This window comes from Macrotis lagotis, chromosome 4, assembly GCF_037893015.1.
Source record: "Macrotis lagotis isolate mMagLag1 chromosome 4, bilby.v1.9.chrom.fasta, whole genome shotgun sequence".
Lineage (NCBI taxonomy): Eukaryota > Metazoa > Chordata > Mammalia > Peramelemorphia > Peramelidae > Macrotis > Macrotis lagotis.
In genome coordinates this window covers 134,867,767-134,880,788 of record NC_133661.1, presented here as the reverse complement: position 1 = coordinate 134,880,788, position 13,022 = coordinate 134,867,767, and the positions used below count along the sequence as shown (strand labels likewise).

The window sequence follows — 13,022 nt, the reverse complement described above, 5'->3', positions numbered from 1 at the left end:
ATAAAAGAATTTTATTTTCAGTGAACACAGTATCCATTAAGATTCTGTTGCCTTTTTTATGTTTGCTTTTTTTGTTTTCTTCTGGATGAGGATGGCGTTGTCCATACAGATCTCCCAGGGCTGTCCTAGATTTCTGCTAAGAGAAGCTTCATCCATCATAGTTGTGGACTTGTTTGTTCATAGGAAACTTAAGGTCAGTAAAAGAACTTTGCAAGTTCCAGAGAAAAAATTATACAACTCTTTTCCTCCTTTCCAGCTCTGAGTTTAGCTCATTGTCCACCTATCCTATCCATCCCAGATAAACATGTTGAACAAGTTCTAAAGCAAGAATACTCAAATTCAAATAGAAATCTTGATGGGTCAGATCAAACTCCTCTGTATGATTGTAGATCTCTTCCAGGAAGCTCTGTAATGTCATGGGGCTGGAAACAATGTACAGAGAATTCCTCCTTGACTTGAACTCTGCACTGGATCTTTATCATCACAGTAAATACCTTTAGCAAGTATACATCTACATGTTTGATGATTTGCCTGATCTTTATCAACAGAAGGTCTTCCAAGAAATCCTGAAAGATTTTCATATATGGATCGAAGATTCCTATTTATAAAAGGGTTTTTATGGTAGCTTTTTGTTCTACCAAACTACTTTTTAATAATAAGCACAAAGGAAAATTATATTTTCTACACTCAGTTAAATGTAAGATGAAAGTAAAGTTATAGTCTATCATTTACTATAAAGTACCCAATAAAAAGATTGACAGAGAGAGATTTGCCCAAGGACAGTTTTTTTAATTGTAGTATAAAGAGCATTGTAGATACCCCAATAAAAAGTTAGTCCCTTAAAAGTAGGGACTCTCATTTTTTAAATTCTTGGGAAGCCTAGGAAGGTGCCTAGCATATAAGATACTTAATAAATGCTTATTGGGGTAAATAGGTGGTACTTAGGTTAGAATTAAGAATAATTGAATTCAAATCCAGCCTCAGACACTTAGTAGTTTGTGATCCTGGATAAGTCACTTAATCCTATTTACTTCAATTCCTCATCTCTAAAATGAGCTAGAGAGGGAAATGACATCACCAATACTAATCTTTGCCAAGAAAACCCCCAGTGGGATCCACAAAGAGTCAAACATGACTGAAATGACTGAACAACAACAAATGCATGCTGACTAATTTACAGAAAAAACGAAAAGGGGGGGGGCAGCAAGGTGGCACAATAGATAGAGCACCTCCTGGAGTCAGGAGGACCTGAGTTCAAATTTGTCTTCAGACACTTAATTGCCTAGCTATGAGACCTTGGGCAAGTCACTTAACCCCATTGTCTTAAATTTAAAAAAATAATAACAAAAAGCTAAAGTGCCTAATTAAGTTAATGATTAGGGTTAAGGAAGATTTTAAACTTCAGAATTAGAACTTGGATTCCCTAGGGGAGCTCTACACATTGGATTGTAGAATCACTCATAAAATTCTACTATTAACTATTATGCTCACACTTTTATTTGCTTTAACCCAAGTCCTCACAAATTTATAGCTGCTTTGTTTGTTGTTGGGAAGGTGTCTACCATCTCAAACAAAAGTCATTAATAACCTAACTTTTTTTTATTTTTTTACAACTTTTTTTTTTTCCCAATGCCATCTTTGGCTAACTGAAAAAGACTCACCCAAGAGCACAAGAGCATTAACATATCAAGTATAGATTCCATTTTCCCTTCCATTGTACAGGATAGGAAAGTAATATAATAAGGAAAAAGAAAAGAGGAATAGGCAACACCATCCATCCCCCCAACTACCTTCTACAAGAGACATACAGATTATATTACAACAATATACTTCTATCTGTATTACAGGGAAGTGTGGCATATTAGAAAGGAAGAGACACTGAATACGTAGCCAGAGCATTTTAGTGGCTTCGCTAAATATGCAATCCTGGACAAGTCATTTAACTTCTCTAGTTTTTTCAGTTATAAAATGTAGATGAACTAGATATTTTTAGGCTTTATTTCCTGGCCTAAATCTTAAGGTTCTACATTGTAGAATGAGAGAGCACAAAATGTATAAGACATAAAAGAAACAGTTGGATTACTAGAGGAATCTGTATGGGAGAAAGAACACTAAACTGAGAATTTGTGGCTATAGTTTTCATTTTTTTGATCAAGAATCTAGATTAGTACATTTTTAGTATATACCCCTCAGTGTGTTTATAGTAACATTCATACATTGAGTATACTACTGTTTGTTGTTGTTGCTATTCAGTTGTTACTGAGTCATGCCTGATTCTTCATGATTTGGGATTTTCTTGGCTAAGATTCCAGAGTCATTTATCATTTCCCTCTCCAAATCATTTTATAGATGAAGCAAACAAGGTTAAGTGACTTATCTAGGGTCACATAGCTACTAAGTTTCTGAAGCCAGATTTGAATTCATGAATTTGAGTATTCCTAATTCCAAGTTTAGCATTATATCTACTGCAGTCCTTAGTTGCCCATATATTACTGCACTATTATTTATATTATACAACTTGCACAGAAAGACATTTTAAAGTTGATTTGAAGATTAAATGATATTTGGCCCTAGAGTTAATGGGAATCACTGAGTATAGGAGTAATCTAATCAGACCTGATCTTTAGGAAAATCATTTTAGCATCTCTATAGAAGATGGTTTGAAATGAGGAGACTAGATGGAGAGAGAATAATTTTATAATAGCTCAGGTCAGATATGATGAGGACTTGAACTAGGATTGCAGCTATTCTGGTATAGAGAAAGGACAGATATAAGAGATGCTATAGAGGCATAAATGACAAAATTTGGCAACTGATGGGATATCTAGGTTAAGGAAAAGTGAAGAAGCAAAGATGAATTGAAAGCTGTGAACCTGAGTGATTGTAAGGGTAATGGTATACTGATAGGAATAGGGAAGATTGGAAGAAGAGTAGGTTTGGGGGAAAGGAACTGTAATAATAACTGAGATACAGAGTACAATCTGTGCAAGCCCTTACATCCCCTGGGACTCTTGTCTAAAATAAGGGGGTAGGGGGTCAGAGTTTTCACTCACCACTCACTGTCCCAGAGCACAGAATCTTACTCAAACATAAAATATAAGGGAGTAGGAAGGAAGGAAAAGTCTTTCCCAATGGCATCTGCACAAGCTGCTGCTGTGGGTATTCATCCAGTGGTTTGGTTATAACCACTCTAAAGGGTCACCTTGGAAGTATGGAGGGTTGTGGGGTTTGCAGAGAGAAAGGAAGGAATAAGGATGAATATGAATGTGTTGGATATAAATCTCTAATGAAGAGACTAAGAATCTAGACCCATTTCTGCCACTGATAAGCTATGTCATCTTGAGGCAATCAATTCACCACCTTGGGTCTCAGTTTCCTTATCTGTAAAATAAAGGCAAATCATCCTAGATGATCTCTAAGTGCCCTTTTATTTATCAAATTCTATAAATCAACTTTATGCTGATTAGAGATAAATGTATCAGTTTTGTCCATAGGTAATTAGTATAACAGCTGTTGCAAGTCAGGTGACTGGATTGTTTCCTTTGATAAAACAAGTAATTTCTATAAATTACAATTACTGATTTACAATCCCCACAATAAGACATATGTGTGTGTTTATACACGTAGAACCAGAATGATGTTAAGCATGCAAAATCAGTAATGGGTGCATGATTCCCAAATCTTGTAGAACTGATAAAAATCAGAGTCCTGTCAGCTTTGTAAATTGAGAGTTCCAAGGAAATTCTTTGACTGTCTTCAGTACTGGGTTGTTTTTTTTTGTGCTGGTAACTTGCTCCCCCTGGTGGATAGTTAATTGACATGTCAGTGAGTCCAATCTGTCATTAAAAAGTGCAGTTGGCCAGGCTGAGGCTCCTTCACAGGTGGAGAAATGCCCCTCCTAGAATTACTTAAGCTCCAGGCCCCAGAAAATAAACAAATGCCCTGGTCTGGTGTCCAGCAGATGTCTAAAGGGGCCCTTCTATGGGGAGAAAAGAACTGGCATTATAGCCACACTGCCCTTAGAGCCTCATGCTTATCATTGCTGTAGCTGTTTGGAAAACATGGCCCTGTACTGATTTGAGTAGAGAAACTTGCAAACCTTTTTTTGTGAGTATATATCTTTTCAGGTAGATGGGGTGGAATAAACTAAGGAAAATAACAAAAAAAATTCTTTTTTTCTCATTGTAACCTCCCCCAAAAACCCCAAACCCAACAGCTCTAACTGACTTCCCTCCCTCTGTGTGATAATAAGATGCCCACAGCTTGTTTCTGTAGATGTCCACAACTGCATTCTGTAGAGGTCCACAGTTGCTCCATATTGCTTTCTGTAGCTGTCCATAGTTTCTTTCTGTAGATGCCCACAGCTGCTTTCTGTAGATGCCCATATTGCTTTCTGTAGATGCCCACAGTTGTTGCCTTCTATTATAACCTAATTAATGGGCAATATGCAAATTCCTTGAATCTCTGAAGAAGAATTTTCCTTACAGGTCAATGCACCTTTTGACTTCCTGTTTTTTCCATGCTACAGTCAATGAAATTTTCATTTAAAAAGGGGGAAAAACCCTTATATTTCATTAAATATTCAGGGTGACTCAGCTTTTGAAATATTGCATAAAGAATTTTTCGTACCTGAGTATGGTTTACATCAATTAATCTAAACTATCTCAGGGGTACAGTCGCCAGCCTTTCACTTTGAGGCCCCAGTCCAAACAGTTTATAAGCTAAATAAGGAAGGCATTTTAAATATTTATTTTACAGGACATATTTTAAATAACCTACATATGTAAATAGAGCATTGTTCACCAGTATGTTATTGCCAGATCAATTCTCATGTTGTGATATATAATTAATTACCGGTTTATTCCTCTGTAAACCATGGCAGGGAATAAATCATGGATGCCAGGTCACTGGTGTCAGTGAGAACTGTAATACCCACAAGTCACTGGTGACTGTGGAATGGAAATGGAGACTATGTAAAATCAGTGGAGGTGATATGATGGTCATCAAGGCAAGTTGCTAGCCCTCTTTTCATATTCTCTAAATTTATTCTCTTCTTTCTCTCCTGAATGTAAGATTGCTCTCTTAAAGATATACTATAAAACATTCAAACATTTCACAGAACATGTCTCTGATGTAAACATGCACATTTATATTAGCAAATTATTCTGAAAGCAGTGTAATTAGAATTAAAAGAAAAAAATGTGAAAAGGTTGTCTTTTGGTTTAAAAAGTTTTTGGATTCCAAACTGATTTGTATTAAGCTCTGGCAAAATTTGTTCAATCCTGTTCTATTGCTAAGACTGAAAATAATATTTTTCCACATAAAAAAAGCATATTGACCTTTTTAATTTTTTAACACTGACAGTGGAAGTAAGAAACTTCAGATTTGGTGGGATTATAGCTCTAAGACAAAAACATGAAATTCAAAATGTATAACCTTTGTTTTTGGTCCCTGCAGACTTGCATTTATGGTCGTATAGAATGAATGATAAGGACAGGGACACTATAAAATTACTTGTGGGTATTATGAGAAGTATACTCCAACATCAGAAGACAGATCTGCATATCTAGTAAGCAGAGCAAATGCTGATCACCAGAATACAAATTGAAAATTCTGGTTACTGACCTATAATTTTGAATGTAACTCGCATTTTACCAAGTAGTTAAAGGTTGTACTTTCCTTATCCAAAATCATTAGGTCAATCTCTGCAATAATTTGGTGATTTAGGGACTAAGTCATAATTATTTGCTTCTGTCCTGATAAACAGCCACATGATTAACTGATATTTTCCATTCTGAACCAGTTTTCAAGTCATTCAAAACAGCAATGTAGTAGATATATGTTATATACTTTTAAATCTGTAATATTAAATAAAATTCATGCTTAAGGATCTTTATTTTATGATCTACATTACAGGTTATTATTGTCACATTTTAGTGGTAGGGGGAAAAGCAGATTTGGGGGCAAATATTTTCAAATATATTTTCAAATATAATAATTTTCAAAATAATTTTCCAAAGTTAATTATAATGGATATCAGTTATACTTCGAGGTCCACTGTCATCTTCCTCACTTATGTTAAAGATTTGGGTACTGAGATGAGGTTCTCTTTCATATAAATATAGTAGGGACAGCAAGATGTAAATTAATGTCTAACAGTTTCTGAACCAAGGTGAGCTTATATAGTTATTCTGAGAAGGTGTGAAAGGTTAAAAATGACTCACAGAACTGATTCAAATTACCCTCTGGGCACCTCGCACTAAATAACCCAAAATGCAGTGAGTGCTATGAATGTGCCATACACAATGGTGATATCACTAGTTGTACTTCAGGGCTCAGAAAATTAATGCTATTGACATCTGAAGTGGATTGCTAAAATCTGAATAACATGGTTTAGCAACTGAAGTAGAGATACTGGCTTCGTTAAAGCATCCACAAAAAATGGAAATGTATTTTCCTTCAAAAACAAAATAGCAGCAGCATTACTTTGTCTCTTGCCATTGTAATGACAGGCAAGATATTCTGATTGCATCCTAGGAAATCAGATGTTGGTTTGTGAAAGTGCTGCCAGACTTTCACCCAAATTGCTGTCTTATCCATCCATCAGTTCCTTATATGTCCTTAATGTTCTTGTTTCTAGTTTGTCCTAACAGCACAAAATGCTCTTCAAAGTCCTGGACCATAGGCCCTTCACAGTTATCAAGTAGAATCCCCTGGTCTTTGAGCTTAGCTTTTCAATGTCAAAAGAACATCAATGTGAACTGACTGCTCCTTATATCTATTTTCTTGATCAGTTTCATATTATCATATAATTTTCTGAAACTAGAAAGAATTTCACAGATAGTTCAACCTACTCACATTAACCAAGAGGAAATTGAGGCTAAAAAAAAAAAAGATGAAATTTGCTCAAGGTCACACTGAGAATTTTTAAGGTGGAGATAAGATTAGAATATAGATATCCTGATTCCTCAGTCTCATGTTCTTTTCTATTACAATAGTTGCCATGTTGCTTAATTAAGGATGCTTCTTTTGATTGACATTTTTGTTGACAATTAGTCTATTTTTTTTCCTTCTTCATTTTCTAAGGGGCTAGAAATTTTGTCTTTTCCTTATTTCCTACTACTCTGTGAATAGAAATTAATGACTTGATATATGTGTGTATGTGTGTGTATGTGTGTGTATATTATATTGAAGGACATGAAAACTTGCACATAGGTTTGCATAGTTAAAATTAGTTAAAAATTAAGATTTGTGATAGACTATAATTACACTGAAGAGAATGATTTGCTTTTAGCATTTATAATACATTGCTTCTATCCTGCAAGCTTGGCCCACCTTCTTAGCTGAGCCATCTCTATCTCTGGGGATCTCTTTATCCTGGTTAAACAAATACAAATTAAAAAAGAGATAAAGAAAAAAACCCACACAAACTTGAGACAGCTCAGGAAACAAAATAGAGGCCATTTAAGCCCATCTAGGCTCATTCTGTTTTAGTACTCTATTTCCCAAGTTGTTGCGTGAATGATCCCAGTGTCTTTGCCTTTACAACCTTGCCTGATAGGCCATTGCACACATTTATTATCCTCGATGTGAAAAAAGTGCTTCCTAACGTCTGTTCTAAATCTGTTTTAATTTCCATTTATGCTCCATTGTCCTATAATCTGTTCGGAGCTGAAAATAGAACCAAGGTATGATCTTTGCACAACCCCTAGCAATAAATTTTATTAGTATTTTTTTTTCAAACTGCACAACCTTGCAGTAAATAAGAAAGCTTTATGTGAAGGGGAAAAATAAACAAAATAAACCTCAAACCCCTCTCCCCTCAACCTTCCTAAACTTTCACCAGTATTATAGAGTTTTCCCCTTCTCTTTTAACCCAATCTTCTTCTGGTTAAAGAAGTAAATCTAATTATAGGCTCATGAGAAATGGAAGCAGTTCTCTGCATGTGGGGAGTTGGTACTGCAATTTTTTTTCATCAGTCACTGGCCTTACAAAAAGGAAATATTCCATAGGCTGCTAGGCAAAGCTTTCTCTCCGAAGTTGAAACATCTGGTTTGCTTTGTGTAAAATCTTTAGATGGGTGGGAACAAGTCTTTTTTTTCTAATTGAATTTGTAGTTTATTTCAGGTGAGGATGAAGCTGTTTTGCAGGAGAGAAATAAAATCTTTGGTTGAGCTGCTGCTAGAAGCAAGGGATCTAGTCCCACCACTCAAGACATATTTTTGTTCCAATCAATCAAAAGAAATACTGACCAGGGCTCCTAGACTCCTTGAGATTTAGTCTTGTTGAACTTACAGGATTAGAAAGAAAATCTCTGCTGATAATTTTTCCAGTTGTTGTCTTTTGCATGAAAAAAAGAAGGATTGAAATACTAAAGCACACATCTCTGAAATAAAATCCATTAGATAGATATAGAAGGAAGACGTGTTAACCTCCCTGTGGCTACTTAGATAGTGATTGATTTTAATAATGAAAACATCATAGGCTGAGTAGTACAATGGTAAAAGCATTTGACTTGGTGTTCAAGGCTGATATTTTCTAGTTCTTCCACTGTATTGCCTTGGACAAGTCATTTAACTGTTCTGAGACAGGATTTCTTGAAATATAAAATTTGTAAAGTTTTTTTGTGATTTGTAAAGTTTATAGGATTGTTCTGATAGACAAATGAAATAAGTTATGTGAAACATATTTTGACTGGCAAAAAACAACATAAACACAATGTTTTATTATTATACTGTGAGCTTAGGCAAAGTACATACAAGTAATATTTATTGAATAAATGAAGGAAATTATAGAATAGGGGGAAGTATCATAATACTTCAAGTCACAGAGCCTTGGATTCAAATTCTGCTTCTGACACTTAATTGCTTAACTAACCCTTGGCAAACCATTTAACCTCTTTAAGACTCAGTATCATGCTCTATAAAATTAATGGGTTGTCTAAGATTTTAAGTATCTTCAAGCTCTAATATACTATTCAATGATTCTAAGAATAAGGACAATATTTATGACAGAATTATTAGGACTACCCTGATTTATTTGCTATGTTAATTGAGAATCATGATTCAAATAGGAAGGAGGTTTTCTTGGCAAAAATACTGGAGTGGTTTGCCATATCCTTCTTCAGGTTATTTTTCAGATGAAGAAACTGAAGTAAACAGGGGTTAAGTGACTTCCTGAGGGTCACACAGTTGGGAAGTGTCTGAAACTGGATTTGAATTTTCTGGAGTCTCCTTTACTTTAGGCTATCTCAGACTCTACCTTATAATAGCTCAGTAAGGTTATATAATAGGAGAGAGATGAGACTCGAGCATATGAGTGACCTATAACCTGCTTCCAGGAGCTGTTCCAATTCTTAGTCTTGAGGAAAATTAGTATTCTAGGATTCTGCTGAAATAGAATCTTCAGTGGTCTAATCAAGATAGATTTTATTTTTTAATGTAATTTTATTTCATTTTTTAATTATATGTAAAGCTAGATTTCAACATACATTTTTTGCAAGTTATTGAGTTCCATATTTTTCTACCTTCTTCCCTCTCCTCCCTCCTCTCCATGATAGTGAGGAATCTGTTATAGGTTATACATGTATAATCATGTTTAACATATTTCAAGACAAATTTTAAATAAACTGCACAAACACTGACTTAACTGAATCAACTTCTAGTCATGTATCCTAAGAAAGTAGAAGAGAGAAAGTGAGGTGTTATACATATATATATATATATATATATATATATATATATATATATATACACATAATATTTTCATCCTAGTGTCTCAGGCTATTAAGTATTTCCTATTTGTAGCTTATTTGTACATATTTGTTTACCAAGTGGTCACACCCAATAGACTGGGAACTCCTTGAGAATACAGACAGTTTTTGCCCTTTTTTCTACTCCTCAATGCTTAGCACAGGGCAGGCCCTTAATAAACACTTAAAAAAATATTTATGATGAACTGATTGATCAAACTCTAAACAAAGTGGGTGTCTATTGATTGAGGAATGACAATAAAATAATGGTAAAGTATTTTTATAGAATATCTGCAGCTTAAGAAATGAAAGAAATAAAAAAGCACTTACACATTGAAGTGCTTTGCCAAGCATTCTGCTAACAAGGGGAAAAAATACCAAAGCAACACAAAAAATACAAAAGAATGGAAGTTCTTTGAGGGTAGGGGCTATTTGTTTCTTTCGTTTTCAATTCCTAGAAAGTAGTTCAGTGCTGATACAAAATAAGTACTCAATAGATACTTGCTGATTCATTGATTGCCTCAAAGAGACTGTAAAACTTAGTTGTCCTCTTCTTTATTCATCAGGGCAATAAGCCTTGGTTTACAATGGTTTACAAGGTTCCACATTAGTGAAGATAGTGAAGTCCAATATCTAGAGGGTTCAATTGAAATAAAGATGGAAATTCCCAGAGCACTCAAAAGTGTGGGGCGGGTTATATAAGCAGGGTTGATGATCAGTTCCAGAAGATACCATAGCTAGGCATGGTAAGCCCTAGGGATCTGAAAGGTGGCCATCAAAGGAAAATCATTGTTGTCTCCCTGCTCACTGAAGCAGTTCACCATAGTTTAGTGCTAGTCTGCCATTTTATGAATGGGCATGTCTATCCTCTGTAAAAAAAAAAAATGAGAAATCTGAAAAATTCAGTGAAGCATAGAAACATTTTTATGAATTGATATAGACTAAAATGGATCCTAGGACTGTATCTATGGCTTAAAGGAATCCCAGAGGATGTCTAGCTAAATCTTTTCAGATGAGGAAACTGAGGTTCATATAGGTTTAGCCATTTGCTGAGGGTGACAGAGACAGTTAAGAATCAGAAGCAGGATGTGAATCCGTGATCTTAGATTCCAAAGCCAAGTATCCTCTCCACTGTAACATGCTGCCCCCCTAGAATCTGGGGCAGTATATACACCTTCTGATTTGTAAATTTAAAAAAAACACTTTTTAAAAAGATGAATGCTATATAGTTATAGTGATATGTTTTGACCCAGAGAAGAAATATGGAAATGCCCCATTCCTTTTATTTCATTCTCTTGGAGAGGGTAAAAGTATCACAAGTATTTCCCCATTTTTCTTTTCAAAGGAAGGCTCACTGGTTAGGGAAAAGGCAGAAAAGCTGGGGATATTCAAGAATGAACATAATGTAAAAAACATAGTATCAATGAAACAAAAAAATGAATAAAATAAAGTATAAGATAATATCTTGCCACTTTTTAAAAATAATGACCGAGTTCTTCCCTTAGTATAGAATCCCACAAAAATTCCAAGAAGCATTCATTTTGTCTACCTTAAAATAAATGGTAAAGGAGGCAGCACAATAAAATGGATAGAGAGAGATGTCCTTGGAATCAGAATAACCTGGACACAAGTCCTACCTGGGGACACCAACTAACTGTTTGACCATGGACAAATCATTTGCTTTCTTAGTGGCCTAGGCAATTATCTAACATTATAAGAATTTATGTTTTATTTCTCTGTAATTGGCTATAATTTCCTGGTTTTATCTTTGGTTAAAAGAACTCACTACAATGTGGAACATGGAAGACAGAGAAACTTCTTTAAAGTAACTTTCAGAAACCCTGAGAGTCTTCCCTTCCCAGAATGATTTTTTAAACTAGGTAAAGGAGGCCATTTTTTGCCTCATTTCTTAGGTAGCCTTAATAACTGAGTGGGCATTGCCTTAGATAAACTGAGAACTGTTAAAGACCTTAGTCTAAAACAGCCTAAATCTCCCACTGCCCTCCATCACTTAAATTCAATTAATTTGCAAGTTAACATGATATCACTTTTTTGTTATCCTGGACCTCTTCAAGAGCTAAGGACAAAAACAATGTTCTTTAGGTTCTTAGCCTCCTACCCTGCAACTACTATTAGGAAAGAGGTCTTGCTTTTTTAATGGCAATTTCTATCATGTTTTTTATTGAAATATTCAGTCTTTTGCCTAGATTTATTTTTCATCCTTGTCAAATAAGAGTTGAAGCAAAAATCTTAACAGGAAGGAGTTTAGGAGGTAGGAAATAGGAAATAGGATGTTAAATCTGGAATGTGACAGGTCTCTAGAATCTGCCATCTAGTTCAGTTTTATAAATGAGGGAACAGAGTCTCAGATAAGGTGACACAGATGAGCTTTAAAGGTCTTGTTTAAGCTTAGATGATTCAACAGATAATAATATAGGAGGAAGGTGGATATGGCATTGCAATCACTGGGTTTAGAGAAATATTCAAATTCAAATAGAATTAAAGAAAATCCAAATCTCTAACAGCAATATGCTAAAATACGGCAAGAAGACAGAGTCAAAATTAAAGAAAATTGCATACACACACACACCCCCACTTCCCTTGTTCCATTCCAAGCACACATTTCAGCTCATCATGTGTTGCCAGGTAATAAGCAATAAGAGTTAACTGAGGCCTCTTCTGCCACATGTCAAAGTTAATTCTATTTTAAATCAGTCTTAATTATGCCAGTGAAGTTTATAGTTTTAATGGAAAGAGCCTGTTCACTGAAACTATAACTTTTATTGTAAAGATTGGGAACAATTTAAAGTCAAACTCATTTTAAATGTGGCAGAATTGAATTTGAAACTCTAGTATTAATTTTTAAGGATACAATACAAATCTTTCCTGATGATGTCCTATTTGTTATCCTGATTTATTAGAAAATTTGAATGGAAGATCATATTATGTAAGAAATATCTGGTACTCTGATTTTCTTAATTTTATATTTTTTGAATTCTTACTTTTTGAATCAAATTATGTCTTCCTAAAGGTCCAGAAATTTCAATCAGCTTTGCAAATATACAATAATTTGTGGATAGAAGTATCCCTCCCCCTTAAAAAAAACCTAAAATAAGACCTATTTTGACCTGGTGGAATCCCCTGTTGATTGTGAAAATATCTTTCCTAATTCCTATCATAAGAGTGGAGTTTAAAGTTATGATGTTTAAAAATCATGTTTTTGGAAGGAGCTTTTTAAAATATAAATACTTCATAAGTAGGATAATATAA

At 34.6% G+C, this 13,022-nt stretch overlaps 1 long non-coding RNA gene across 1 annotated transcript in view; it reads right to left on the bottom strand.

Annotated features, from left to right (window-relative positions):
• The window catches only part of LOC141520038 (uncharacterized), a 623,376-nt gene that overhangs the window by 356,057 nt on the left and 254,297 nt on the right, over positions 1-13,022 (bottom strand). The window lies entirely within an intron of this gene.